The sequence below is a fragment of the Cavia porcellus genome, unplaced genomic scaffold (assembly GCF_034190915.1).
Source record: "Cavia porcellus strain 051 isolate PalLab524CR breed Dunkin Hartley unplaced genomic scaffold, mCavPor4.1 scaffold_11, whole genome shotgun sequence".
Taxonomy (NCBI): Eukaryota; Metazoa; Chordata; class Mammalia; order Rodentia; family Caviidae; genus Cavia; species Cavia porcellus.
Window position 1 is genome coordinate 66,806,661 of NW_026947494.1, and position 27,004 is coordinate 66,833,664.

The 27,004-nt window shown below is 38.7% G+C and overlaps 1 pseudogene; it reads right to left on the bottom strand.

The window, feature by feature from the left end:
- Positions 1-581: 581 nt before the first annotated feature.
- LOC111755339 (ubiquitin carboxyl-terminal hydrolase 1-like) lies at positions 582-25,457 on the bottom strand (annotated as a pseudogene).
- Positions 25,458-27,004: the final 1,547 nt, after the last annotated feature.

Sequence of the window (27,004 nt, forward strand, 5' to 3'; positions counted from 1 at the left end):
AGTATGAAAGGGAAAACTTTTTAAAGATAACAAGGAAACAAGCAGTAACAAAACAAAGGCTAGAAGATGACAAAAGGATGTATAACTTGAGAATAAAAAATGTGAATGAAGAAGCTGGGATACAAACAAAGGAACTACAAAGGTTATTCACAGAAATAATTAATGAAAACTTCCCAAACATAGGAAAAGGAAATGATATTCTGATATATGAGAAGCCACCTACAACCAAAACAGAACTACACCCAGGCATAAAATAATCAAGTCTTTAAATTAAATTTTTTTAAAAAGGCACTACTGTACCCAGTGCTGATCATGAAGTGTCATGATGTGAAATCCAGCAATACTAATATGCTTTGTTCAGAATGATTTTAACCTGCTTTAGTTTGTTTAAACATAAATGAAGATATGGATAACTGCATGTATGTTTAAGTGTATAGGACTGACAACCATGTTACTAAGTTTTTGTTGGACAGTTGAACAGAACTGTTTGCAGTCTCACTGTTTCAATTCCCACTTTACATATTCCATGCTTGTACCTTGAACAACTATTTGTAAAACGACAATATGTAAACATCAACTAGTGATTTCTTACTGTTTATTTTCTCTGAACGTATGTATTATTTCTACCTATTTTCTGTTTTCTGTTTCGCTTGGTCTTTCTTTAAATAAAATTTAAAATAAAGAAAACTTCTACGAATCAGCTTCTAAGCGGTCACTATTGTATTCCAAATTTAGCTTTGATCTGCACCTCTGTTAGTCAAAGATATCATCTGTACAAAGACTGAACTCCTGTCTGGGCCCAGGCCCCTACCCAGTATCCAAAATGCTGAATTTTCCCCTTTGGAAGACCTACAAATAGATTTTATAGATATCAAGCCATTTAGAGACTATAAATATGTCCTGGCACTTGTCTGTACTTTTTCAGGTGGCTAGAGGCATTTCCCACTAAAACAGAAAAAGCCACTAAGAGAAATTATCCCCAGATATGGGATGCCTCTAACCATTGGCAGAGATAATGAGCACACATTTGTGGCATAAATAACCCAGAAGCTGACTAAAGTTTTAAAATCAGATTAAACTGACATATAGCATACAGCTCTAAATTTTTTTTTAAGGAAGACTTTAAAGTCAGTATTGTCTAAGCAACACCAAGAATTTCAGGCATCATGGGTATATTTGCTCCTCAAGGTCTGACATTTACCAGAACTCACAGGATATACACCCTTTACAGTTCTACATCCAAAATTAGGGGTCTCCAGGGAGACCTATGTTAGCTAAGTAATAGATCTCTGCAAGGGCAACTTACACAGTTAGAAAGACCTTTTCTCAGATACACAAAAACATAGCTGAGAAGCCTGTCATACCACAGACACACCTGCCCACACATGGAACCCTGGAATATGGTGTGGATTAAAGGTTGGAAAAAGGAGCCCCCACAATCTCTTTGGAGAGGCCTCTACTTAATTATTTTGACCACTCCCACAGTGATAAAGATCCAGTTGTGAGTCCATCATTCTCAGATCAAAAAAGCTCATCCAGACAACTGCTGGCAAGCTTTCCTGGATGAATCAACTCCCCTGAAGACAACTCTAAGGAGACAATGCACTCAAAGCCCTGCTCTTGTCACTCTGGAAGCTGATGAATCTAGACACAGCTGAAGCTGGGTGGACTTCATATATCAGAACATCCATCCAGATTGATTCATGTTCTGCTATTCAGTTTGGTTTCCAGTCCCCTTGCTCTTAGAATTCATCCAACGGTTGAATCTCAGAATTCATCCAACGGTTCTGAGCTCTGTCCCCAGGGGATTGGGAAGTTTCCCAAAAGGTCACTTGCATTGTCTTCTACATTGATGTAACAGTTACTGACCTGTTTGCTCCTACTCAGTTTTCTTGACCCACATGCTTGCCACTGTCTTGGGAGTGGGCCAACAGTGTGTACAGTTGGACACCAAAATAGCAGATGATTTTACAACAGTTCAGGGAGTGCTTGACATGCTACAAGACTGAACTGATTTCCTAGCCATGGTAGTTCTCCAAAATTTCAGGCATTAGACATCCTCACAGTCCAACAAGAGGGCACCTGCTTGTTCTTAGAGGAAAAATGCTGCTACTATGCTAATAAGTCTGGTGCTGTCAGAGAAACTGCCCCCCAGTTACAAGAACAAATAAACCAGTGGGCCCAATACAGACAGACAGACTCTTACTAGTGGAGCCCCTGGGAAACTGGAAGCCATGGCTGGGAGCTCTATTTGGACCACTAACAGGCCTTCTCCTCACGTTCTTAATAGGGTCTTACCTATTAAATTAGCTCACTTATTTTATCAAAACAAATAAACAGTATTACCTTCCAAAAGACCCTTAGGTCTGGTACTTCCTATAGAGCCTTAAATATCAACATCTCCAAAAGTGATTTTTCTGATTATCCAAAAGTGGGGGAAATGGAAAGGAAATTAAATTTTTAAATAACACCCCTCAAAAATGCCCTCCAAAAGCAGGTAGACATGTCTTAATAACAAAACATTTCTTCTTTTTTTGTAACCCCTGTCTTTACTGCATTGGTATAACTGATGGCCTTGCAATGAAACCTGAAATGTTTAAACTTAGCAACCCAAGATGACCCTCAACCCCTCCAACCATAATTAGTCAAATCTACTTTTGTACCTCCCACTTGCTTTCCCCATAAAAGCCCTAGAGTCCTCTGGGAAGGGCTCTGACTCTGGGAAAGATCCCAGTGAAGCCCACCAGCATGATAAATTGCTTCCTAAATCTTCTTAGTGCACTTTCTTCCCACATTTGGTCTGTTTTCCATAACAATCGGTCTTCTCATAAATCAAAATCTTCTATATGTTGCCTTCTATATCCACCTGGCTCCTTCCTCTTGGAACCTGTCATAGCTTGTGTCTAGATATCCCCCCAAAAGCCTTTTCAGAGGTGGCTGACCTAGAGAAAATGGCACTGGGATTAAGAGTGTGTGATTACTAAATCAGTACACTGATTAGTTTGGCACTACCCTAACCCTGGTGGGCTGGATACAATATAAGGGATAGAGTATTGAGAACCCATCCAAGAGTCCCAATTGTTAATATCGAAAACCCAGCCAAGAGTCCTGATTGTCAGTCTCAAGAATGTCATGGGAAAAATAAAAAACCGAGATAAATATCATATTCCGTCAATGGCTGGGAAATCAGTGTCTCTGGAGCCAACTTCCTCCACTCTCAAAGCAGCCACTATTTATTCCATGTATACAGTGCTAGGTGGGGCTAGCAAAGGATTACAATTTATCCAAAGACTTGACTCCGGAGGGCATAGATAAACTTATATTTGAAGTATCTTGACCCGAGTATAATCTGTGATGATTTAAGAAGATATAGATGAGGGGCTGGGGATTTAGCTCAGCGACATAAGCACCTGCCTTGCAAGCAGGCGGCTGTGAGTTTGATCCCTGGTACCAATAAAAAGAGAAAAAAAAAAGATATAGATGATCTTATGCTTGGAAAACCCAAATGGGTGGTACCAACAATCCCAATCCTTCCTCTCATCCCACAAGGAAATATGCAAAACCTGTCACTGTGAATTTGTGGCCCCCAACAATAGAGACAGGTTTGTCTTCCCCCTTGCTTGCTTGCTGTCGCTGCCTTCCACTTGCCATGAGTTAGTTCTTATCTGTGTCCACCTCTGCCATGTCCCCCTGCCTTGGAGCCAACTGATTATAGACTGAAACCTCTAGAAACTGAGCTAACTAAATCTTTCCTCCCTTAACTTTGGGTGTTGGGGATTTTCTCTTAGCAATGAGAAAAGTTACTAGGTCAGGAACCATGGCTGGTATATTACTGTTGTGCCTTTTTGGCCCATGTGCTTAAGTGCTTTACCTAGTTCATTTCAAAAGGCATCTATGAAGTAAAAATGCAGATGGTCCTCCAGATGGAGCCAACCACAGCGGTTCTTCCTGTTAAACTGACCTCCCAATGAACATCATCCACTGTCTTCGCTGCCACATCCTTTCAGGGGTAAACAGCCAGGCTAGTTATCACCCTTAATCCCAACAGCAGCTGGATGAGTGTTTCCCAAGGGTGGGGGTGGGGGGAGGAGGGAGGGATAGATGGCATCCTCTAGGAGGTTGGAAGAGGGACAAGCGCTCCTTAGAGTTTTAAGAGAAAAATGGTCTCTGCCGTGTTCCAAGAATGTAAACAACATATAGGCTGTAGTTTTAATGCTTTTATGACACTGTCTACCCTAATTGCTGCAATGTGTTACTTACTCTATTAGCCCAAGAAACCCAGATCTCTAGCAACAAATCAACCAATTGGGTGGGACAGCCCCGGTGGAGAGACTAACATCTCAAACCATAAAAACAGGATCCCTGCCCATATTCAGTGGTAACCTACCTCTGGGCCCCCCACTTCTCACAGTATCATTGGCTCTTTCTTCTGCAAACATACTTTATTCTCACTTTGACTCCTTCTTTCCAAGTGTAGAAGAAACAACTCTTGGAAAATTCAACAGGTAGGCTGGCACTCCCAGAACTACCTGGGAATATAACACTGAGATCTCTCCTTTTTCTCCACTCATGTCACAGTATTTCCAAATAACCGAGTCACTCAAAAAGTCACCTTTACCTAAAAGCAATGCTGCCTAATCCCTCTTATGAGGGACAAGGGAAGAACAGAGAAAGGGATGCTAGAGACAACAAACACTGACTTCACGTGGCTCCCCTGCATTTCCAGGGCTCTGTGGCTCTCTAGGCTGTGCTCAGACAAAAGCTGATGCCCCCCAGAGATGCCGAGAGCAGCTAGCAGCCACTTTGCTGCCCTTCTCATACCTCCTACTCATATGACGTGGCTATCACACACCAGTTTATCAATCTGAGCAAATCTACTTTTACATCAACTTTCTTCAAGGTTTTTACCATGAAGGCATGTTGAATTTTTTTTAGAATACAAATTCAAGCACTTTATTTTAAAAAGCAAACAAAAAATCTTTTGGTATAAATCTAAAAGATTTCCAAACTGCTTCCACTTTGGTTAATTCAATTAAGAGCCTGTATAGGTTTGTTCTCAGGAGCTAACACATCAGTTGTCTCTATGAAGGAAAATGAATTCTAAAAATTATTGCTTTTCAGTATTTCAAATCTCACTAATAAATAAAAACCTAGAGAAACCCATAATATCTAATAACTTTAAGAGATAAGCTGGGGCCAGGGATCTAGCTCAGTGGCACAGCAGCTGCCTGGCAAGAACAAGGTCCTGAGATTGATTCCTGTAACTCCTCCCCTGTCCCCTCCCCCCAACAAAAAACAGATAAAGTAAAATACTTTGCTTACTGCAATCAACTTTATACTAATGTTGGCCAGGCCAGTTTATTATATACACGGGCAAAATACACTTACTCTACAATTTCTTATAAAATAACAGGTAAGGAGTAGGTGTGGGAGATGTAGAAAGGAAAGGGAATTCAAAAAGTCCTTCTCTTCAATAACTTTCACTTCAGAATCATGAAAAAGCAATCACTCCCCCTTATATTCTTTTAAACTTTGCCCTACCCAGGAAATTTTGTTTCCAGAATCACTCGTGTAAATGCCTGTTTGGTAACTGGAATCCTTGTTCCTATCTGCGTTGTGGGTCTATTAGTACTGTTAATCTCAGAACCTCTACTTTCAGCAAATGCAGTACTAGCAAGCTTATCAGGATTAGACACTTAGTCTCAGAGCTCATAATCTGCTTTGCTCTTTCGTCTTCCAAGAAATCCAATAGCTTCTGCATTTTTTGTTTACAACTTTACTTGGCTGTATATTTCACCAGCTCTCACCAAGGCTTCTTCATTATCATAACTTTCAACTGCACCCCTTGTTTCCTTTTTATCAGGTGGCTCTCGATTCCCTACTTCACACATCTGGTCAACCCCAAAATTCTTATCTAGTTCTAAGCTGTTGAGGTCAGACACTTTAACAGAAACAGTGTAATGCCCACTGCAGATTGTAATGCCACAGTACATTACAACTACAAATAACACACAGCTGTCATTAGTTGGCTGCATGCTCCACTCTTCCAGTGACAACTTCTGGGGTGTCAGTAAGGGAATGTCAACCTTGGAAAGTCTACCACCATAACGATCAAACTTTCAGGCATTTTTTCAAACAGAAGATTTTGCTCAGCTTCAGTAAAATGATGGCAATTTTCACAGAAATCTTTATCTTCTCCTATAATCCTCTCCACCAAAGCAAACTGTGAAATTGCCCATCTTAAGGTATTCATTTTGTTTTTGGCTCTGGAGAAATTTCAGAACTCTCCTCTGCTTTGGAAAGTTTGTCTTTGTGTACTCGCACACTGATGTCCTAGAAATCTTTTTTTCCTTTCTGTTAGAAACTTTCACATTCCGAGCAATGAGTCCTGAATATCCACTGACCTGGAAATAATTTTTCCACTAGTTCAAAGCCAATTTGCACTGCACCTTTATTTATGGTCTTCACTTCATTAATATCCACAAATCTGATATTTTCTGGAGATTCAAGTCCACAGCCATGCATCGTCCTACCACTTTTGTACTTCCCCAAGTTTGCTTCAAGATGGTACTCATTTGCTTTAGATTGTTCTTTGGGTTCCTGGTTTGTTGTTAATTCTCCTAGACTTTAGAATTTAGAAAGAATGCTGGGTTGCTTCATTGCAGACTTGAACCAATTTATTTTAATGCTTGATTTCTTCTGTAAGGCTCTTACACTTTCACTTTAGAAGCACACTTAGGGATTACCTCAGGACTCTCCAGTGTATCCCCAGAAGCTTTTTTCGATCTAGTTCGTCTCTCTGGTTCTCATCCAATACCTGGTGTTCCTTGAAAACTTTTTCTTCATGTTACCATATTCAGTGTCACTTTTTCTTTTTCCATTCCCTTTTGAAAGTTTTCTTTTTAGTCCTCCAAATCCTTCATATTGTCCATGTTAATTTCACTCACTTCCTCTTTCTGATGAGATTTTACTCCTACTCTTGTAGGTAATTCTGTCACATTTTTTTTCCTTCTTTGTTTAGGATTTGTCATGTTTCTTGAATGTTTCCCAAATACACTGTAGTATTTCCTGTGCATTATGCTGTAGATATCCGTCATACCCAGCACTGACTTCTCTGCATCTGTTAAGCAGTCATCTTGGCTGAGGCACAAACTCATTATGTATTTTTCTGGGTTTAAGAGGAAATTAGCCCAAAGCTGTTCAAATGAAACGATTAAGGACTATCAACTGCATATAAGTTTGTAACTTGCCAAAGAATCTTCTTTGTAGTTTCCCTTGTCTGTTTTTAAATTTTATTTTAAAGAGGGTAAAATTAAACATAACAAAACAGAATAAAACAGATCATAAGAAAACAATTTAAGAAACACAGGTTTCAAAGCAAAACCACTGGAGATCTTCACTGTCTATCATACTGTCTCTTGTTTTCTTCCAAATAGTTGTTCATATCTTCACACACAGTGAATTCATACCTAACAGAATAGTTCTAAACTGATCAGAACAGGATGATGAAGGCATTTTAGGTCTTCAAGACCAGACAACAGGGACATCAACAATGGCTGCGTTCTCTTCAAAATAGCTGGACGGCTATTTTGAACTATCTTTACGTAAGTTGAAATTAAACGAAAACAGACTAATATCACTCTGGACAAAGAATAATAGTATTGCTAGATTTTATATCATGATGCTACAGAATTAGCACTGGGTATCTTAATGTCTCTTCTTCAGAGTATCTGTTCATTACATCGTGCATTATATAATCTATTCTCGTAAACTGTTTAGAAGTTCTACACATGTGTGACTCTCTACATGTATACCTATCCTTTCTGTATTAGAGGGAAAAACAAATCAAAACAAGACAACAAAACAAATTCCTTGAAAAACATGAAATGAGAAAGGCATATAAAACCACAATACTAGGTGATCTACAGTAGTTACTATGATGTCTCTTGTTATTTTCAATAGAATTGTCTATATCATCTGGCACAATATAATTGAACATAGCACTAAATAGCAATATTAATAAAAACAAAATATTGGAGACATTATAGGACTTCAAAAGCAGTTAATAATCAAACCAGAATGGGTATCCTATTGCATCTTGTCTTCAGAGTAGTTGCCTCTACTCTAAGACTTGACACTATCAAGCATATCGAATTCAAATAAAATCAGTCAAGATAAAACATGATCTAACAAACCAGATTCAAATAAGATCAGCCATAGTAAGACAATATAAGTAATACAGGGCTTCAGATTAAGTTAATAGGAAATTAAGGATAGTTACTATAATATATCTTGCTATTTTGGGAATAGCTATCTGTGCCTTCAAATCTAGTATGAGTAGACAGACTAGAACAGAATAAAATCAAACTAAACAGAACGATAAGACTAATGTGGTTTTTAAATCCTGATACACTATTAACAATGTCTTCTGCCTTCTTTTTTTTAGACGATTTCTCCCCTTTCCCTTTCTCAGGGTGCTTTGTACATTTTGGGTCCCACTAACTCCTTTAGTTTTTAGATTAGTGGGGCAGCCCGCTATCTACCTAAGTGGTTCTGAACCTTTTTATCCCTGAGCTTGATCTTAAGCTGTATTCCTTTACCTACTAAAGCCTCAAGGTTTTCCTTCATTATAGCTGAGTAGTTCTCCACTGCACAAAAGTGTCATGACTTTCCAACCTATCTGCAGCTGCTGGTGAGCTATCCCTATTTCTCTCTAGTTCCCTGTCACATAGAGCATTGTTTTCTAATCTTTGACTTTCAGTTCATTAACCCTCTTTCAGGTAGATTATACATCCTACTCAGAGCATCTTGATGGGCCCTATCTCCAGATCTACTCTGTCTGTGTTTCTTTTTGTAAATGTATCAAAGCCATCTGTGTTAAAGATTATAGCCAGTCTTCTCTGCCTCATCTCTGCTATGCTATTTTTCTGTTATTGGTTTTCTACTTTTCTCCTTAGTTCCACTGTCTGCCCCATTCATTGAGGCTTCTCTGCATTGTTGCTGGAATCCTGGTGATTTTTCCCTTTCTAGAATGTCCTTCAGTATTTTTTGTAGGGCTGGATTGGTGGTCACGAACTCCCACAGTTCCTCTTTGTCATGGAAACGTCTTGTTTCTCCACTTGTTTGAGAGACAGGTTTTCAGGGTACATCATTCCTGGTTGGAGGTTATTTTCTTTCAGGACTTGGAATACTTGACTCCAAGCTCTTCTCAATTTGATAGTTTGTGTTGAGAAGTTTGTCATGATTTTGATGGGTTTTTCCTTTATAGGTAATGTTTATTTTCTCTGACTGCTTTTAATATTCTGTTCTTGTGATGAATTTCTGGGATCTTGATTATACATGTCTGGGTTTAGACCTGCTTTGGTTGTAGCTGGCTGGAGTTCTGTATGACTCATATATCTGAATATTATTTCAGATATATGGGAAGTTTTCCTTTATTTCCTTTATTTCTGTGAATAGCCTTTGTATTTCATTTGTGTTGAAATGCTTCTTCACTCACATTTTTTATTCTTAAGTTATAGATCCTCTTGTCATCTTCTAGCCTTTGTATTGTTACCTCCTGGTTCCTTGCTATTTTTAAGAGATCTTTCCTTTCACAATCACACATGGCAATCTCCTCAAGTTTTAAAAGTCTAACTTTAGTTTCTGTCAAGGAATTTTGCCAGCTTTCAATGGAGTTTTTAATTTCCTGGTAATCTCTTTAGATCTGTTTCATGTATTCTAGATTTTGTTTATATTCTTCATCAAAGGTTTCTCTCCTTTTTCTCCATTCTTCCATCTGTGTCTTCTTGAGAGGTGCTTAGCATTTCTTTTATTATTCTTTTTATATCTTGCTTCACTTGAATTAAAATTTCAGTTTTAAGTTCATCTGTGTGTTTTAAGTTCATACAGATGTATGGTGGAGATCTCAGGCCCTTTTCATATTGCTTATGGTTTTTCTGAAGTGTGCTGGCTAGGGGATTGCTGCCCTCTCCAGTTTACTATTCATCTAAGAGGTGCATGCAAGGACGATGTAGGCTGGCCCCTCTCCTCTGAGCCATCAACCAGCGAGTGCCTTCAGCACGTTAGTCTGTGCCATGCAGATGTCACAGGTTCAGGAAAGTTTCATCCCTGGCTATTGGGTCCTGACCAGGGCCGTGACCCAGTCCACACAGATCCCATCAGTCCTCTTTAGGCCAGGACCTGCCAACTGATGCCACTGTGGTTCCAGGTTCAAGCCCATCCTGCCCAACTCCAGTATGTCATCCAGCCAGTCACCCCCTGTGCGGGACCAAATTCCTAACACTCACCACGGGTTAGTGTAGCTGTCCACATTGGTTCCAGTCTCCATTGACTGCATCCTCCCTCCAAGGGCCTTGGGCTCACCAACCCCCGATTTCAGGCACTACGGGACTTCAGTGTGACCATGAGCCGTCCGACTCCAAGGTGTGCCCAGCACAGTGCAGGACCAGTGCCAGTGAGAGTGTGTCTGGTTCTAGCCTTTTCTCCACGTTTTTCCTTCCTTCCTTCCTTTTTTTCTTTTTCTTTTTCCTCAGTTTCTTCCTGGGTCATGAGAATCCCTCTCCTTTCATCTGGTCTTGTCCATGGTGTTAAATTCTAGCATCGAGGTTGTTTTTCTCAGAGAAGCTCTCTGCCCTGCTACCTATCGATCTACCATCTTCCCAGCTTGACCTCCCTTATCTTTTTGATTGACTTTATCCTTTAGCATCTCTTTCTGCTTTAAGATAATATTAAATAAGTGCTCCACACCATATTTAAAACCAAGACAAAAATACAATACCTGAAGTACACTATTAAGATAGCAAGTACTGCCAAGATGATTCAGTCCCAGGCAGCAAGTTTTCTCTCCTCTCCCAGTTCACAGGTGAGGACTCTGCTGCAGGAACAACTTAGTCAACTTGTTATCCTGTATGTTCAAAAGTTTTCTCTTCATTTTCTTGAGAGTCTGTAAAATCTAAAGCTTAGTTTCCCTTTTCTGAAAAAACTTCAAGGAAATTCTGTTTTTCTTGAACAACTTCTCAAAAGTTCATTACTTTCACTAGGTATGACACTGGGCATTTTCTTTCCAAATCCCAAGGAATGGACAGGAATTTATGTAGATAATTCTAGTCAGTAATTTTATCCAGGAATGGCCCAGCCTGTCATGCACAGGCAGCTGCCGAGCCTGGTCCAGTCCAGCCTGAACTCACATCCTGGGTGGCATCAGCCAGGCTGCTCCTGACCCATGTGGTCCCTACTTCATGCCCACCACTGCTGAGTGAACTTGGTGCATTTTCCACAGCAAGCACCCAGTGACTGCCTGCCCACTGGGCCATACCACAAAAAACCTTGCATACACTGATGCTTGACCCATGCCACATGACATTCCAGGCCAGGGATGCCTTGCCCCAGATGCCCACACTCACAAGGCTAGGAGGGATGTTGAATTTTACCATTTTTTCTTCTCCATTGAGACAGTTATGTGGTTATCTTTGATTCTACTTCTGTAGCATATTACATTTACTGGGTTTATTTATATCAAACCATCTTTGTGTTCTTATGATGAAACCAACTTACTCATGGCATATGCTCCTTTTTTTGAATTAAAGTTATTAGAACATTTTACATATACATAATGATCACATCCATTATAGGAAACTTGTACTCATATGGGTGTACCATCTTTTTAATTTGTCACCAATCTGTTTCCAAGCATCTTATTGGGGATTTTTCATTTACAGTCATCAATGGTATAGTAGATTTCTTTCTTTTTCTTGATTTGATGCCACATTCAGTGCAGCTCTCAAAGTTCCAGGGAGAAAGGATGGTGAGAGGATGGAGAGATAAAGGTAACAGACAATATAGAGAAATCTGAGGTCAAGTGGAGCCCTCTTTCCAGATAGAAGGAAAATAACTGCTCAACCACTGCAGTGTTTATTTATGCATTTGTCATGTGACATCCCTTTGCTTAACTAGCTCACCTCTCATGTCCTCTCATGGTCTCAGGGCTGGAGCACTTGTTTGTCTGGGGTGTTCTGTGCTCTCAAGGTGTTTCTCAGGCACTTTATGCTCTCAGCTCCTCACATGTAAACCATCATTAACTCAGCTGCTCCTACTCCCAACATCTCCCCCTTTTCTGTTTTTGTATCAATGGATGTTTATTTGAAGTTGGAGGAGCTGTATTTGGAGCACTCTGCAGACAACTTTCTTCCTTATGGTTATACTTTTCTGCTAGATGTTTAAGATCTAGTCAAGATGAGACCTATGTTAATTAGTATTAACTTCTTGTTATTTATCAAGGTCAGTTAAGTCTCCTCAGGAATTACCTTGGAACCGGGCACAGCACCTCTTAGTACTTCTGTCAGTGTTAGCTGGATAAGTCATGGTCATTCCTTGACAAAGTTGCTTTCTGTTAATGCTTGAGAGATTTTTCTCTTCTTGAGACTCTCCTTAAGCATACTATACATTGTTGATCACTTTCCTTTATGGTCCCACAATCTCCTTCATCAGAAGACCAAGGACTCACTGAGTATAGGATGTCACAGTAAGATTCTCTTACATCCTGGGACCTCATTGACATTCAATTGACATTTGGCTAGGGTCAAAATATTGGCTGTCCTCTTAGCCCTTCTATTTTTCTAATTTTTGGTCTCAAAGCCTCAGTTATTAAACACTCAAAAGACTGATAATATTACATTGTAATGGATGCAGTAGGCTTAATATTATTATATTATCTGAATATCAAGCACTTCAGAACATAAAGTAGAACTATTATTTTCTAACAATAGTGGATGTTCCAATATTTAAATCTCTGTAGAATATTAACGGATAAGTTACATACTTACACAGAAAATTAGAAATCAAAAGCCATACATAATATTGTAACATGATAATCATGATGACATTTTGTAATACACTTAAAGTTTCATTTTGACATAGTATAACCTTTCTTAAAAATCATCTCTATCTAACACATAAGAAGCTTTTACCTAACTTGCTGTCCTTTAATTGGATACACATCACGTAAGTTTTGTTAAATGCAGATATCTGAAAGAAAAGTCTATCACAATAAACAGTCTTTATCTCACACTTCAGAAGACCTGTACATCTGCAGCCATGAATACATTCAACGTACTACAAAAACAATAGCTATCATTTGTCATAGCCATATGAAAGAATGGCTTTGTACCAGAGCATCTTTAAATCAAAAACATTTTTAAAATTCAAAACCCTTATTGTCTATAATACTTTGTCCTGTGATAAATGAGCAATGTAGACATATTACAATAATATATTTTAAGCATTTATTGGCATGTGTTCAGTAAGGCCATGAAGGTCACTGGGGCTTCCAATTAATGAACAAGAACTAGTTAATCTTATTCCAGGTAGCTGCTTTCTTATTCATTAATTGGAGTCCTATCCAATAATCTCCCCCTACCCCTAAATTATTATCTTAATAATTTTTCATGACTCATGAAAATCTAATCTAAACATTTAACACATTATTTTTGAACAACGAAAGATTCTTGAGTCATAATAAACAACAATATACATTATAGTTACCAACCAACTTTAGCATCATTTTGACCAGCTGGCAACCCAGGTGGAAGCATGTTTTTTAAGTCTATAACCCAAATTATATTATGAACAAATTTTCCAAAAATACAAAGAAAAAAGAAAGAGAAAAAAATTTTTGAGCTCAGAATAAAAGTACAGTTCTTTACAGAGTGGACAAACAGACAAACAAATACACAGGCAGACTGACAAACCATCTACACACAACACCAGAGTATACTGAGATCAATTTTGGCCAAATTGAATTATATCTTTTTTACAATTTTAGAAGATTTTAACTATAAATAGATTAGCCAGACTTTTTATTGACCAATTAGCAGAGATCTCTTGCAAAAAGAATTTGGAAGGAACAAAATATTTTATCTGTAATTAATATATATTTTGCATATTATTTTGTCTTAAGAATACTAGTGGATGGGGGCTGGGGGTTTAGCTCAGCGGCATAAGCGCCTGCCTTGCAAGCAGGCAGTCGTGAGTTCGATCCCCGGCACCGATAAAAAGGAAAAAGACAAAAAAAAAAAAAAAAAAAAAAGAATACTAGTGGATGGAGTATATAGCTCAGCAGCACAGTACCTGCCTAAAAAGTGTGAGGTCATGAGTTTGATTCCCAGTACAATGAACAAAGAATCCTAGTCACTTTCATGTCCCTTTTTTTATGTCCTTTTTTTATATAGCTTTTGGCTCAGTTATCTCTATACATTCAGTCACCTATTTAGACCTCTGATTCCTATTTTTGGTTACCTATCTTCTGGATATCCTGGGTCAGTTCCTTTAATTGGCCCTCAGTTGGTTCTAGCTTCATATCAGTTGTGGGGTGACTTCCAAGGCATCACTCTTATAGGACTGAATATCAGTTTCTTGAAAGGTTGAATCAGCTCCTTATTCAGGTCTGGGTCCATGATACAGCTGGACAGCAAGCTCTGGCACCCAGATAGGCCATTTAGCATTCTCTGGAAAAAATATAAGTATATCCTGTACTCCAAGGAATAGTGGACCAGGACCCTTCCTAGCTTCTTTTCCTTTACCTAATTGAGTTGTCTTTCCGCTGCTGTAGTTCCATCCTTAGTAGGATTTAAGAAATTAATTGTATATACTGCCAAGTGAACTCTATTATAAAGTGTAATTTTGTGGGTAATTTCTCCTTTTGTTTTTGTAATTGAATTTTGAGTGTATAATGAGCATGTTTAACAATTTTTAGACTTTGAGAATTATAAGGAATTCCTGTGGTAAGGGAAATATGAAACATTTTACAAAACATTTGGATGGCTGCTGCCATATAAGCTAGGTCATTATCAGTCTTGAATGCAGAAGAAAAAAAAAAACCCTGTATCTGGTGTTTAGATACTTGGGGCTATAGTTTGCCACTTTTGCCATTAGCTGTGGTTCCCGTCTGGTGGCCTCTGAAGCCACGGTCATTTTTTTTTTTTTTTCCAGAAAGCTGCTGCAGCAATTGTCTACGGCCAATCCACCCTGAATGTGCCTGATCTCAGAAAGCTGTTGCAGTCCCATAACCCAAGCCAAGTGCTGTGACATGGCCAGGCTGGCAGTTTAAATGCTCAGCAGAGTGCCAGCAGAGTTGTGCCACAGCAAATGAGTGGCAGTGCCCCCTGGCTTTTCTCCCTTTGTCCGCACCACAGATGAAAGAAGTAGTTATTTTTTCTTTCCTTTAGGCTGTGATAGCTGCTGTCAAGGCAGCACCCTGAACATAGGAGGGGCCAATGTCTGCACAAATTCAAATCATCTCAGCCAGTGTAAGGCCATTTTTCGTGGGTTGTTAAAGCCTCTTTACACCATTTATTTACATTTTTAAAGGCCAACTATTGCAATATTAATTTCCTAACCTCTGTATTGCTTATAATCCTCTTACTAGCCTACAGCAAAATCTTGAAAAGGTTCATCAGGAGCCTCACTAATGGAAACCAAATCAAAGGATGACTCACCCTTGGAAGGAAGTTCCTTCCAAGCCCTCATGGCAGCTATTCTGACTTGCTCATACAGTTGCAATTCAAAAGTAAAATATAACAGCAAAAGAACCTTATCTTATTAACATATTTTTGTAATGGTTATGTTGTGAATAAAATTGCACTCAGCTTGACCTGTGCACAATTCAAAAAAATATTTTTTCCACAACAAATGATCTTCAGGACTTCAGCATGTTTTAGCTATTCCTTTCCAATCATTTTGGGCCATAATCTGTTGTCCTAGGAGCTCTATTAAACTCAAGGATAAGGGACTGTAAGGCCACAGGTAGTGGTAGCTTGTTTTAATTTTTTTAGGGACTTATAAGGTAGTTTCATGAAGACAAATAACTTGTCCTAGATTATTAGGGACTTGAAGTGCAGTAACAGGATAGATATGTGAAAAACCCTCCATGAGCTCCCCCTCTCATCTGGCTTCTTTTAGTGCCAAGTGCAAGGGACAGAGAGAAAACAGCTTCACTCTGAGAGGCAGAAGTTTTAACCTGTGACTCAGCAAAATTGCTGAGATGCAAAAGCAGGAATTGCCACTTGTGGCTCAGTTAAGGTTATCAGGTGCTACAAAATGGAATTCACAGTGGAACACTTCTGTAGTGGGGAAGTGTCCCTTTTGTCCCTCACCATTCCTTCCTTATCTAATTGAGTAAAGATAGGGGCTTAAACTCTATTGGGGCTGCTTTTGCACCACCATCTAAATTTCACTTGGGATTTGATTTTAAAACATGCTCCAACCCAAATCTTTGTCGGTTGTTTCAACACACTTATGACCATTAAGAGACTCTCTAATCAAAATACACACACACACAAACACAAAAGTAAATACAGGAATCAATAATACAACAAAAAGTTTCATACACATTTGTACTTCTTGAACATCTCTTTACCCCATGTTAAACAACTGGTAAAATCAACACATCCCTTTCCTTTTTGTTTCTCAAAACCCACTTATCTCTACTAAGCTCATTTCTCCCTTCAGTCCTAGTGAGCCTATTTCTCTGTTTGGCCCCAGTGAACCTGTTTTTTCCTTGCATCAAGTTTTATACCTGATATCAATATCATCAGGTAAAAATATTGTGATTAACATTGATGCTATCAATACACTTATCTCTCTTTAGTGTTCATGAGAAGTGTCCCCTCACTATTCCTTCTTACCCAGTCTATACTCAGGCAACATATGCCATATCTAGTACAGCTCTTGAAGTTTCCAGGGGGAAGGATGGTGAGAGGATGGAAAAATAAAGATAAGAGATAGAAAGCTGAGGGTCAGCTGGAGCCCTCTCTCTATATGGGAGGAAAGGAACTCCTCAAACATGTTTACTTATACTTTTATCATGTGACATTCCTTTGCTTAACTAACCTGCCTCTCATATCCTGTGTTTTCAGGCCTGTAGCACCTGTTTACCTGGTGCACTCCATGCCCTCAGGGTGTTCCTTGGGCACTTTGTACTCTCAGTTCCACAGGTGTGAACACCACTAGCTCATGTTGAATCCTTATCTGGCTTTGGTATCAGGGTAATGCTGGATTTATAGAGTGAATTTGGAATATTCCTTTCCTATCTACTTGAGGAAAAAATTTGAGGAACACTGTTACTAGTTCTTCTTTAGAGTTTTGGTGACCGTGATGAGCTGTGTGGGGAGGAGAGTAATCCTACTCATGGCCTCTCCACCACTGTGGGAACATTGGTGAGCTGCATAGGAGAAACCATGAGTATTGCCTCTCTGCCATCCTGGGAGCCTCACCCCAGAGGAACTCGAGTTCTTGGCCCATTTCCCTATACCACTGGATGGGCAACAAGCACAGAAGTGCCTGGGATTTGGCAACCAGCTTGTCCAGACAAACTCAGGATAAATCCACTCTCACAAGGGGAAACACATTGTATGCAAACCAATAATTTATGATTGATTCTGTTATATGACTAGAGATTCTGCTCCTATGGTCTAAAGTACAAAATCAATAGTTACCACAGTTTCTCAATTTCTAAACTGTGCTTGGTGCTATCATTATTGCTAATTGTACAACTATAGCTAGAACATCATATCTGTTGTAATTGGTTATCCTCCCTAGTGTAACAATATTGAGAAGCTCTAGGATAATAAATCATCATAGCCCTACACCAAAATTCTAGGGGCTGAGCCAAACATAAACCAACATCCCACTCTCAATTAATTGGGAAGGTAAGATCATGGAACAGAATCTGCTTCACATGGAAAATATACTTGAAGAACAGAATTTTCCTAGAGAAACCTTGATACTAGTGATATAGCTACTTACCACCTAAACTTATCAAGGTCATCAAAGAAAACAAAGTAAAAACTTTTAAAATAGTAATTTCAAGATGAAGGAACAAAATGCAATCTGAGATCTCCAGCCCACCCAGAACAAGTCCAGGAGACACATGAAGAAATAGCAGGTTACTTCCTGAAATTTCTGAAATGGTACCAAATGAAGGAAAAAAACAACTCTATGAGGCTGTGGAGGAAATCAGATCAGAAATAATCTCTCAGGTTAAAAAAAAAGAAATGACAACCCTAATGAAAGAATCGCTGAGCATATCTAAAGAAGACACAGATTTTAAGAATAGATGTGCATAGGAAAATGATGGAAACCTTGAACGAACAATATAGGAAAGATTTAGAATGCACAAAACAGATTCAAATAGACATCTAGGGATTAAAGATCCCATTTAAAGGTGGAAAAACCACTCAAATGAAATTAAAGATAGACTTTCAGATCTTGAAGAGAAGACTTCAGCTAGCAATCACAAAAAGGAAACATCTCTTAAAAACATCTCTTAAAAGAAGGAGCCAGGAAATAAGTTAATGGCTGTAAGATGATGCAAAGAAAAACAATATAGACTGATAAGTGTCAACAAAAAAGAAAAAAGTCAACTAAAATAACATAAAAAGACTATTTGCAGAAGGAATAGCATACATTTCTCAAGCATGGGAAAAGAATCTAACATACATGTAACTGAGGCATATACAACTCTAACTAGCCATAACCAAAATAAATCTACACTCAGATATGTAATAAGATCCCAGAAATTCAGCAGAAGAACAGAATATTAAAAGCTGCTAGAGAAAACAAACAGATCACCTATAAAAGAAAGTCCATCAGAATCACAGCAGACTTCCAACACAACCCTCAAGACAAGAGCTTGGAGTGAAATAAAATAAATTCCAACCCAAATTAATGTATGTGTAAAACTATTTTACAAAATTAATGGAGAAATAAGATACTTTTATAACAAAGAATAACTGAAGAAACGTATGACCACAATACCAAACCCACAAAGAGTACTGAAAAGTATTCTACAGAGATAAAAATGACCACGATTTCAAGAACAACAACAGAAACAAACCACAAAGCAGGGAAAGCAATTAAACAGACATGAAAAGTAGGGAACTAGCAGCAGGAAGGTAACATGAGAATGAAAAGCCAATGCATGTCAGTGTAACCATTAATGTAAATGGCCTCGAGTCACTAATCAAAAGAAACAAACTGGCAGAGTGGATCAAGAAACAAAATCTAAAATATGGTGTATATAAGATACACACTTAACTCAAAAGGAAATTCAGATACTGAAAGTCAAAGGATAGAAAACAATACTCCATGTGGCAGGAACCCAGAAAAAAGCAGGGGTAGCTATTCTGTTTGCAGACAGTGTAAACTTCAAACCAAGAATGATCAAAACAGATAAGGTCACTACATACTTGTTAGGAGAAAACTTCAAGAGGAAAAGATAACAATCATATATGCACCAAATATGGATGCATCCAATTATGTAAGACAAATATGAATAGACATGAAAAATCAAATAACAACATAATTGTAACAGGAGACCTTAATACACCATTATCACAAAGAGATAGATCAACTAGACAAAAAGTCAGCAAAGAAATAAGAGTGGAACCAAACTTGTGAAGAAATGGATATGGTAGGCATTTACAGAGTGTTCCACTAAATGATATCAGAATATACATTCTCAGTTACATATGGAAAATTCTCTAAAATAGATCACATAATAGCCCATAGAACATGCTTAAATAAATGTAAAGGAACTGAAATTATCTCATGGATATTATCTGACTATGGTGCAATGAAACTGAAAATTAATCACAAAAGAAACCACAAAAACTCCATAAACACATGGAAATTAAATGACACTCTCCTGAACAACCAATAAGTCACAGATGAAATTAAAGAAGAAATTAAACAATATCTGCAGTCAAATGAAAATGCAAATACAACTTACAGGAACCTGTGGGTCTTAAAGCAGTCCTCAGAGATAAATTTATAGCAGTGAATTCTCATATCAGGAAAACAATGAGCACAAATTAACAATTTAATGCTGCATCTCAACATACTAGAGAAAGAAGGGCCTGTCAAGTCAAAAGCCCCAAAAAAGGAAGAAATTATGAAGCTCTCAGCAGAAATTAATGCAACTGAGACTTAAAAAAAAAAAAATACAAAGAATTAACATACCAAAGAGTTGATTCTTTAAAAGAATAAATAAAATTTATAAACCCCTAGCCAACCTTATCAAAAAAAAAAAAAAAAAGGAAAGAAAAAACTCATTCAAGCCATAAGGAGTGAAAAAGGTCCTGTGGAAATTCAGATCATCAACACCTACTTCAAAAATCTTTACTCTCATAGGATGGACAACACAGAAGACATGGACAGATTCCTAGAAACATATGAATTACCAAAGCTGCACCAAGAAGATAGATTCTGAATAACCTGATATCCATTAATCAAATTGAAAACATAATTAAAATATATCAACAAAGAAAACTCCAGGTCCTGGTGGATTCATGGCTGAATTCTACAAGAAATTGGGAGAAGATTTAACACCAATACTCCTCAAACTCTTTAATGAAATCGAAAGGGAAGCAATTCTCCTTCCTGGAGACAAGTATTACCCTGATAACAAAACCAGAGAAAAACCCAACAAAAAAGGAAAACTACAGGCCCATCTCCCTAATGAACATAGATGCAAAAATCCTCACTAAAATACTAGCAAACAGAATGCAGCAAATCATGAACATTGTATACCATGACTAAGTAGATTCATCCCAGGAAAGCAAGGATGATTCAAAATATGCAAAGCAATAAATGTAACATACCGTATCATCAGAGCCAAAGACAAAAATCATCTCAATAGATGCAGAAAAGGCTTTTGATAAAATCCACCACTCATTTATGATAAAAATCCTACGGAAAATCAGAATAGATGGTCTTTACCTCAATCTGATAAAAGCCTTACACAATAAACCAACAACCAACATCATACAAAATGGACAAAAACTGAAAACTTTCACTCTAAGATCAGGAACAAGACAAGAATGTCTCTTCTCACCACTCTTATTCATTATAGTTCTGGAAACATTAGCCAGAGCAATTAGGCAAGAGAGAAAAATAAAATGAACAAGGATACAAAAGGAAGCAGTAAAATCATCATTATTCCCAGGTAACACAGTACTCTACATAGAAGACCCCCAAAACTGCATTGAAAGACTTCGAGATGTAATAACCAAATTCAGCTGTGTAGCTGGATACAAAGTCAACACTCAAAAAAAATCAGTAGGATTCCTGTACACAAACACATTGAGAGAATTTACAGTAACATCCCCCCCAAAAATGACATACTTAGGGATCAATCTAACAAAGGAAGTAAAAGATCTATTCAATGAAAATTAAGAGTTTTCTGAAAAAAGACATCAAAGAAGACCTCAGAAAATCAAAAGATATCCCCTGCTAATGGATAGGAAGAACCAATATTTTGAAAATGGTCATACTCCTAAAACTATTATACAGATTTAATGCAAACACAATCAAAATACCATTACCATACTCTCAAATTTAGACAAAAATATTCTTAAAAATCATCTGGAACCAGAAGAGACCTAAAATAGCAAAGGCAATCCTGGGCAACAAAGGCAAGGAAGGAGGCATTACAATCCCTGACTTGAAGTTACACTACAAAGCTACTGTAATAAAATCAGCATGGTACTGGCAAAAACAGACCTGAGGATCAATGAAATAGATCAGAAGATACAGAAACAACACCAAACACACTCAGCCACCTTATCTTTGAGAAAGAGACCAAATGTTCACCAAAAGATGGCATCTTTAATAAATGATGATGGAAAAATTGGTTTCCACATGCCAAAGACTAAACGCAGACCAATGTCTATCAGCATGCACTAAAGTCAAAATGGATGACAGATTTACATCTTTCATCTACTTGATGAGTAAATGTACTTGAAGAGAAAGTAGGTAGAAATCTTGAAGACAAAGGAGTAGATAGAGAGTTTATGAACAAAAACCAAACTGCATGGGAAATACTTCAAAGAATTAACAACTGGGATCTCATGTTACTAAAAAGCTTTTACGCCTCAAAAGAAATCACCAATAGAGTGAAAAAATACAAATTGGGAATAAAGTTTAGTGAACTGTCTCTCAAGACTGCTTCTAGATGTTCCCCATCTAGCACATATAAAGAATTGAAAAAATCACCCCCCCAAATTCAAAGTCCCAATCCAAAAACAGGCACCTCAGACGAATACATGCTTCTCAGATGAAGAAACACAAATGGCAAATAAACGTATGAAAAAATGTTCAATATCATTGGTCATTTGAGAGATGCAAATTAAAACAACACCGATATTCCTCCTCACCCCACAAAGAATGGTGATTATCAAGAAATCAATAAATGCTGGCAGGGCTGTGGAGAAAAAGGAACTCTTCTCCATTGTTGGTGGGAGTATAGACAGCTGAAACCACTATGAAAATCAGTGTAAAGATTCTCAAAAAAGTAGGATTGGAGGTTCTATTCAACCCAATAATTTCCCTTCTGTGTATCTTCCCAAAAGAATTAAAAACTTCATACCACAGCAATATATGTGGACCCATGTTTATAGCAGCACAATTTGTAATAGCTAAATTTTGGAAACAACCCAAATGCCCATCAACTGAGGAATGGATTTTAAAAAACACATGGTCTTTTTATGCAATGGAATACTACTCAGGCTTTTATAGGTAAATACATGAGATCATACTCCTAAGTGAAATAAATCAGACTTGCATGTGTAAACATCATGTTGTCTCCCTAGTGTAAGAAACTGAAAACTAAGTAAGATTCAAAAGGTACAGTTAATATTGTGAAAAGGAAAGAGATTATTCAGAAGGAAAGAACAACCAGGATGAGGAAAAGAAGAAAGAGGAAATACACACACACACACACACACACACACACACACACACACACACAAGATAGATGGGGAGTTATATTTCTCCTGTATCATTTCATGAGTTGTTACTATATAATGAATACAGAATTTCAGTTTTGAAAGATGGAAAGAGATAAAAGTGGCCAGTAGTGATGGTTACATGACATAAATGTAATGAACTGTGCACTTACAAAGTGAAAAAGGTATTTTATGTTGTATGTATCTTATAATTAAAAAGAACAGAAAAAGGAAAAACAGTGGTTAAAAGAAACAATTTTTAAAAACACAAATGAACAGCAAGTGTCTGTCAGAACTGAAGTCAAGATTATTTTTCTCTTAAAAACCACAAATCCACAGGAAAAAAAAAAAGATTATTTTTCTCACTGGGTGTGGTGGGGCATGCCTGTAATTCCAGCAATCAAGAGAGTGTGGCAGAATTGGTACAAGTTCAAGGCCACCCTGGACTACATAGTGAAATTCTGTCTAAAAAGACAAACAGAAGTTTTTCTTTTTTTTTTCTTTTTGGTTTGTTGAGATAGGGACTAACTGTGTCATTCAGTTTGGCCTGCAACTCAATACAGCCTACACTGACCTCAAACTCACAACAATTCTGCCTCTGCCTCCCAAGTGCTGGTATCACAGTTTCAGTCATTTATGCCTAGCTTATTTTTTAACAGATTATGAAGTGTCCTTTCTAGGATTTCAGCAGGAAAATAGCATGAACTATTCATTTCTAGAATTCTTCACACATGCCCATTTGGGTAGCAAAATTCAAAAATTATAGGTAAGACAGTTTCCTATTGAGCCACTGGAAACAGGCCTAAACGTGTTTACTATCCATAGCTACAATGAACAATAGTCAGAAAGACAGAAAAGCAGTGAGAACAATAGAACTGTCAGAAACACTGCCTAAGAAGGTGCCACTGGTTCATCTAGCAAGAAAGCTCAGGAAGGGAAACTGCCCTCCTTCACTACCCTACCACCCCACCACCCCACCACCCCCACAAGCCCCCAACACTGAGGACCCCACAGCAGCTACTGCTGGGAGCACAAGGGGCCAAACAGTGGGCACTGCCTGGAACAGAAATGATACACTGCACAGTCTTAAGCTGTTCTCATTATTTCAACAGATGTAAAATCATCAAACCAAAGATGATTTAAAAAGTGGTCATCAAATGCTAATTGAATATTAATATACTGTTCAATGATCAAAGCGCTATTATTATTGCACATAAGATTACAAAACAGAAACATTATTTTATTTCTGCTTGTATATGGCTAACCTTAATATATAGCCAGGAATATGGGGAATGATTCCTATTTTATTTATTTGGGGGGGATATTGGGACTTGAACTCAGGACCTTGTGCTTGCCAGGTAGGTGTTTATGCCACTGAGCTATATTCCCAGCCCAGGATCCCTATTTTAAGTGGATTTCTTAAAGGCAACCAAGAACACAAGGAACATTCTAACCCATCAAGACTGAAAATATACCATTTTCTAGAAAGTTCAAAGTGTTTTACCCGAAAGATCGCACCAGTTTTCACATACTGTCAGACAGTGATTCATACCATCATTCTTGGTAGCTTAGAGTTCCTTTCTATAAATAAAAAGAAAACAAGTGACCATGTGTTACATTACACTACTCATTACATTTATTTCCACACCGCATTCATTTATTACTTCATGACCAGAACAAATGAACCATTATACTCTAAGGTAGGGCAGGGTAGACCAGGACAGGGAGGTGCAGATGAGTTTAAAAGTCCATTAGTGAAAGAAGCCCATGTGAGAAGTCTGAAAGCTTATGCCCCAGCTATACTATGTTCTGGAGAAAGGTAAACTATAGGGATGAGGAAACATCTCTTGCCCAGGTTTTCAGGGATGAAGAGACTGACCACAAGGGAAAGAAAGGACATGTTGCCCTCAGTTTGCACTAGGCAGGGCGCAGTCAGGGAGCCCAGTCTTTCTGAAACAGACTGAGTGCCTTCTTTCAAACTGGGTCTCAGCACAGCAAGATCAATGGGCTCTGGGTCTTTGCAAAAACAAAAAGTTTCTGGTGTCCTCCCTGCCACCTCCCCAGGAAGCATCCAAGGGTACATACACTCAGGGCAGCCTCTGGCTCCCGCCGCCCCTGTGTGTGGGGTCTAGAGATGGCAAGACCAGGGGACCCTACCCGCCCCTCAGGGAGCGAGTTCCCGGCTCCTGGAGGTGACTCCCAGGACTGAGCATGGGGCTGGAAGGAGACCTGACATGCCCAATGTAGACCTCACCCCTTTCCTGAAGCCTGATTCCCCGCTGACAGTCCCACTCTAGGATCCTTCCCATCAAGCCCTGCCTGCCCTGCCAAGAACCCGTCTCCCCTTAAGACCCCTGACTGAGAACTATCCACCAGCTCCTCCACGGGGAGGGGGGGGCGCCACGGGGAGGCGTCCTCACACTGCTCCCCTCCGCACAGCGCTTAAACACACCCAGGTTCCCCTGGCCCACAGCCTTTAGGCCTGCGCGAGGGAGCGCGCCCGTTCCCTCTCCTCTCATCATCCCCTCCCCTTCCTGGGTTGCCTCCAGCACCCACCCTGCCACCTCCCCAGGAAGCATCCAAGGGTACATACATTCAGGCGCGCACCAGCCTCCCCAGGTCTCCACCTCTGGGGGACGCAGGGGCGGGGTCAGCGGTGGCCCCGCCCCCTTCACGCGGAAGTACAGCAACTGTGGGGGCGGGGCCAAGCATGATGGGTCTAATTGACAGATTTTTGGGCCTGTGCTGGGAAAAATTGGAACCCCATTCAGAGTTGTCCTTCTACTTTCAAAACTACCACTGACTTTCAACACACTGATTTTGAGGGGTAGGGAAGAGACAGTAAGGAATTTGTGTTGCAATTTCAACTGTTGCAGATATTTTATGATTGAAAATATTTTATAATTAAAGATGTAGGATCAGTGGGTTCCAACCAGTGGAATCATCGATGAAAGATTGGATATTAGTTACCTAGGGGGTGTATCTATGAACGAGTGCATTCTATTTAGAAAACCTCATCTATGTTATATTTGAAACTTTAAGTCTATTTCTATTTTTATTTTGAGTCAGGATCTCATTATGTAGCCCAGACTGACCTCAGACTCACAGGGACCCGCCTGCCTTAGCCTCATAAGTGCTAGGATTACAGGTGTGGGCCCCTACACCTGATTCGGTTTATTTTCAAAGGCCAAAAAAGGAAGACAGAACAATAGCAACACCAGACAAGAATCTGTGTAATTAAATACTTGGCAGGTGGACAGCAGTAACCAGTGATGAGCTATGAAAGGAGGAACATGTTATTCTTTGTAGGAGCATGAGAAATTGAATGTATTTTTGGAGAAGTAAGCAGTTTAAGAACATGGAGACATTTTGCCACTTCCTCTACAAAGGCAAGAAATTAAGAACTCTTATCTGCTGTAAGTGTGCTGTTTTATTTACTGGGCCATAATCAGCCTGGAGTAAATTACCTGAAGCCATCTGCTTTTCCTAAAAGATATATTTTTCTCTCACTTTAAACTACCTTTAAATAGGTTTGAAGAGACATATGAAAGCTTTGTTTTCCCAGACTCCTAAATAAACTGGTATTTTGGGAGGCAGTGAGAATTCAAATACAGCAGCATGCAATGTATTTGCTTTAATTATATGGTGATGAATTTTGTTCTACGATTTGAATCAGTCTTATAAGAAATTAAACAGATCATTTAAGAAAATACATTGTTACCTAGGAAATGCCCTCCAGAACTCAGCCCATGAGTTGCTGGAGTAGGAGGGCCCATGACTAAACAAAATCAAAGCAACAGGTTCTTTTCTGAAGTTAGTATGTAATTTGTGTTAATGCTTTCCTGGAAACCTGAGAAACATTATTTGGAAGGAAAAAACTACAAGTTGTTATTAAAACTTTATTGAACTTTCTTCTAAGTACAATATGTACATGTGCCATTTATGCCTATTTTATTAAACTGGAAATGATGTAATTCAATAGCAGTATTCATGTTACAGTCACAACTGCATTTCATTACCTAACATGATTTTAATCTATAATTAGAGAAAATTGTTGCTTTTCTAAGATGAATGGGAAGACTGCTGTGACTGTTTCCTTTTATCAGCCTATTACTCTTTTGTAAATTAGGTAAAGGGAAGGGAGCACCTGGGATTGCCAAGACCAAGTCTTACTATTCCAAAGGTTTTCCTTGCCTCTTCCAATACTGTGTATTCATTAAGGG